This window comes from Gossypium arboreum, unplaced genomic scaffold, assembly GCF_025698485.1.
Source record: "Gossypium arboreum isolate Shixiya-1 unplaced genomic scaffold, ASM2569848v2 Contig00208, whole genome shotgun sequence".
Lineage (NCBI taxonomy): Eukaryota > Viridiplantae > Streptophyta > Magnoliopsida > Malvales > Malvaceae > Gossypium > Gossypium arboreum.
The window spans coordinates 10,001-15,000 of record NW_026440325.1 but is presented as its reverse complement, the minus strand read 5'-3'; the positions used below and the strand labels follow the sequence as shown (position 1 = coordinate 15,000).

Here is a 5,000-nt window from a genome sequence, read left to right as displayed (position 1 = left end):
TTCCGCCGAGCTAAAACAAGATGTAAATGTCTCTAGTAAACCAAAGTTATCGTTTAATAGCTATTTTGCTTCAATCTATCCCATCAAAAAAATTGAAGATTTAGTTACGATTAGAAATACACTTTTCTATCTTTATCCATGGATCTTTTCCTCATACTTATTCAATTGGAAGTATTGATCCAATTGAAAAAAAAATTTATGTTTCGTAATTTCATAATCCAATTTTTCAATTTTTAGTTAGAATATAATTTTAAAATTATATTTAATTGGCCCTTGGATCCAAATCACGAGAATGTATATTCTTCCTCAAATCTTTCGTTGAGAGGTAAAGGATTAAATCCTTTTAAGAAATAAAGTTTTTGCTCGGAATATGAATCAAACCGAGGGACCCCTTAACTCTTAGGGGGATTAATAGAACGAATCACACTTTTACCACTAAACTATACCCGCTACAATGCGATTATTGTATTTATTGTATATTTATTGTATATAAATATAAAGGACCCTTTGTCAAACAGGGAATTGGGCGTAATCAAGATAGGATTACAAGATAGGAGCCTAAAAATCCTGAAAATTAGGGCCTTGCCACCTTTTGTCAGAAGACTTGTGTTATAGGATTTTGATAGACAGGATTCGACAAAAGGACTTAGTCATAACATAAATAACATAAAAATGGATTGTGCAAAATCCATAGTTTTTTTTTATTATTTATTCTAGTTATTCTAGTAAAATAAAAAATAAATGGAAATAAAAAGAAATAGGAAGAAAGAAAAAGAATAGAAATAATATTTTGATTCTATATCATAGGAACGGAAATAGGACTTCTTCCGCTTCTGATTGTTGATTCAATGCAATAACAAGATTTTTTTGTTACAACAAGCCAGATCGCAGAATCATAGAAAAAATGAGTTATTTGAGTTGAAAATAAAATGAGCCCGGCCGGGTACTGCCCAGGCCGGTCCGTGGAAATTGGAAATTGAAAAGTCCCTTTTGCGCGAAATCAAAGCGATATTCTTTCTTTTTTTGTTATTTGAGATATTTCTTTAGAGCCATTGTTTTATTTAAAAATATAAATGATATAGAATATAATATAAATGAAATGGAATTACTGATAAAAGTTCTATATCTCTATAGAAAAGTTGGATATAGCTATATAATCAATCTATCTAATAATAATAAAATTTAGAATCTATATATCTATGGATTAATAATACTCTATATAGATAAATAATAATCTATATAACATAATCTATATAACAAAGTAAAAAGGGCTTTTTTCAAGCCTTTCTTTTTGCGTGCTGTAACATAGTAATTATCTTTTCTCAATTAGGAGAGATGGCTGAGTGGACTAAAGCGTCGGATTGCTAATCCGTTGTGCGAGTTATTCGTACCGAGGGTTCGAATCCCTCTCTTTCCGTTTCGGTTTTTGGTAGTGGAATAGATCAAATCCTAATACCATTTCTAAAAATGAAGCAAGGAACTCTCCCTTTTTTATTCTTCGCGTCCAGGATTACGTCCCGGATCATTAGATAGGAATCCGAAGATGAAGAGAGAAACAAAGAATATTACTACGGTGTAAACAAAGAGTTTAAGAGTAAGCATTACACAATCTCCAAGAGCATTTTTTGGAAAAGAAGAGAATAGATTCCCCGTTTTTATACCACATATCCTATTTTGTTTTGATTTTGACACCAAGAAATAAAGTGATTTCTAGAATTTCTAGAAATCCAAAAGAATTTTCAGAAATTCACTTGTAATAAGAGTTGAGTTTTTCATTACAAAAAAAATTCTTTCATACCAACAATTATATATTGTGGCGGACTCTAATCTAAATAGGGTTCTTCGGCGAAAAGGGTCAGAATGAGGAAATGGGATGATCCTGATTTATCAGGGCTATCCAAGAATTTCAATCTTTGAATTGAGGGTTCGTTCATAGTGTAAGACTTATCTGATCTTTTCAATTGTTAGAATTTTTTTTTTCTTGAATCACTCATGAATTTTTCTAGGACAGTATTAAGGATCTCATCGAAAACTTACAGCAGCTTGCCAAACAAAGGCTAAGAGAAAAAAGAGAACAGGTATTACTGGCATAAAATCTACGATTGATTCAAAAAGCATAGGCCTCGGGCAATTTGGCGAATAAAAAACTACTCGAAAAAAGGGCAGAATTAAAACAGATACAGATCAAATTAAAGATATTAAGCATAACAAAATTTTGTTCTTGGAGATAATTTTGATTGAGTTATTAATATGTTTTTTGATATAAGGAAAAAATGAAGAAAGGAAAATAAGGCAGACTAAACTTCTTTGAACTCACCCAATCAAAAAGCCTTCAATTCTTACAAGAGAATAGAAGAAATCATACTTTCATACAATATCTTAATTGAATTCTATGTAATGATCAATAAATTCGATTTAATTCTCTATCCATACGTGCAAAAATCGTAACAAGAATCTATTCCATAGCTATAGCTATTTGGAACTGGAATTGACGAACAAGGAATACCATATTAGTGTTTAGTAGTTTCAAATAGAAATCTAAATGGGGCGTGGCCAAGTGGTAAGGCAACGGGTTTTGGTCCCGCTATGCGGAGGTTCGAATCCTTCCGTCCCAGAGCATACTCTATTTATATATCAGAATAACCATATCCGAATCTAAATTGCTCTTTTTTTGTTTTTAATAACCTTCTTTCTAACAGTCAAGTATTGGAGAAAATGTGATTCTTGCTTTTGATTTTTAATGATTTCTTAAGATTGGCACTCGAACAACTGTGAGATTGCTGGATCTATTCTACCGAGTTATTTGATCTATCGGGTTATTTGAAGATGCACGGTAGATTCAAAAAGATTAGTTTATTTGTGTTATTTATAATATTCGTGATATTATTAGTATTTTCGTAATATTATTATTAATGATATTCTTTATTTTTATTTTTTTTTTATTAGAATCGAAAAGTTTAATTAGAATAGAAAAGTATAATAAAAGTTTAAAAAAATAAAAAAATATTGCATTCAGACAATCATACAATATGGGGTAGTTTGAATTCTTATTGAGGCTTTTTCTTCCTAAATTATTTATTTATTTCATATAGCATATAGAAGGAAATTGATTTCATATAGAAAGTATAGATAGATTACTATGTATCGACTGAACCAATGACTATTCATGATTCCATAATTGAATCAATGCTCCAAACTAGAGGAATGTTATGGTAAAACTTCGTTTGAAACGATGTGGTAGAAAGCAACGTGCGACTTGAAGGACATGATCAGCTGTGGATGTCAAAACCCACCACTTTCCGTTATGTAGAAATGAAGGTGCTTTTTGCTCGACATCCTTTGTTCTATTATAATCCGTCTTTTTGTTGGGTTGTAATGTAAATAGTACAGGATGGAGCTCGAAGAGAAACATCCATTTTTCAGGGGCAAGGATCTAGGGTTAGTTAATGGAAATCAATAAGTTGGAACAACTTCGTAAGTCTATTTGTGATATAGAAATCGAAAGGATCCGATTCAAACTATTTTCAAATCAAAAAGAAAAGTTGTTGGAATTGGTAAAACTCTTTCGATCAAAAGTGTATCATGCGGGAATTAATCGTTCATATGATTCTTTGATAGAAAAAAAAAAGAGAGAAAAAAGGGCATGTTGCTGCCATTTTTGAAATGATTTAATATCGCCGAAGTAATGTTTAAACCCAATGATTCAAGGCAAAGATAAAAGATCCTAGAACAAGGAAATACCCTTTTCCATTTTCTCAACAACTAGATTAAAATGAAGAATCGAAATAGATTCTAAGCGAGACAAACAAAAAAGGGGTTAGAGACCACTCAATAAAAGAATGCCTAAGGTTTTTTTTGAGCATTTTGAGAGTTATTTGACTTGAGTTATGAGAGTACGAATGCTTTTTTCTTCTTTTTTTTTTTCGAAAAAAAAGACGAGGTTAAATGTCTAATTGATTTGCTGGTTTATGGATCTTTTTGACATGCTAATTCCATACATTATAATTCCATACATAGACATAACTTTAAATTAATCATTTTTTTCTCGAGCCGTACGAGGAGAAAACTTCTTATACGTTTCTAGGGGGGGGGTATTATTTAACTACATCTATCCCAATGAGCCGTTTATCGAATCGTTGCAATTGATGTTCGATCCCGAAGAGAGGGAAGAGATCTTCGAAAAGTGGGTTTTTATGATCCGATAAATAATCAAACCTATTTAAATGTTCCCGCCATTCTCTATTTCCTTGAAAAAGGAGCTCAACCCACAGCAACTGTTCATGATATTTTAAAGAAGGCGGGGGTTTTTACAGAACTTACTCTTAATCAAACAAAATTCACTTAATGAAATCCAAAAAAGAGGGTGTGGATGATTCATATCTAGCTTTGTATAAATTTTTCTTTATTATTTCCTCCCCCCTCTTTTGGTCTATTCAGACTTTTCTTTTTTAAAAATTTATTATTCGTATTTCTTATTCCTTTGCTACTATAGAATATTGCTACTATAAAATATAGAATACCGTGTTCTATAACAACAAAACCCGATTTTATTGAGCCAATTTTATTGAGAGAAAATAGAGAGAAAAAGGATCAAGTGAATAAATGAAGTAATTGCATTTAAACATTTACAAAACAACATAAAATAAGATAAAAAAAAGATAAAATAACATATAACATATAAAAAGAGAAAATATTAATAATTAATAATAATTAATAAAAAAAATAAAAAAAATGAATTCTATTTTTTTCATTGTATTTTTTGTAGGCTTTTTTATATTCTTTATTCTTTTTTCAACTCTCAACATTTATATTCAAAATTTACAATCATATTGACAACAGTGTATCGAACAAATATAATTCGATCATAGATAAATAGATCCATTTATCCTCGTTTGGCACTTCACTTCATTCAAATAATGGGTTCTTTCTTTGAATTTGTTGTGATACAATAAGTTTTTTTTATTGTAATTGTATTGAAACAAAAAAAATGGATAACACTG

The 5,000-nt window shown here is 30.3% G+C and overlaps 1 protein-coding gene and 1 non-coding gene across 2 annotated transcripts in view; both read left to right on the top strand.

Annotated features, from left to right (window-relative positions):
- Window positions 1-424, top strand: part of LOC128288349 (ATP synthase subunit alpha, chloroplastic-like) — a 3,841-nt gene extending 3,417 nt beyond the window's left edge. Inside the window, exon 1 of the mRNA XM_053024849.1 lies at window positions 1-424. This exon is cut by the window's left edge and continues 3,417 nt beyond it. The gene's annotated coding sequence lies outside the window, so the exon portion shown is untranslated.
- A 905-nt stretch (window positions 425-1,329) lies between these two features.
- TRNAS-GCU (transfer RNA serine (anticodon GCU)) lies at window positions 1,330-1,417 on the top strand. Its single transcript has one exon. It is a non-coding gene; the product is annotated as a tRNA-Ser (tRNA).
- Window positions 1,418-5,000: the final 3,583 nt, after the last annotated feature.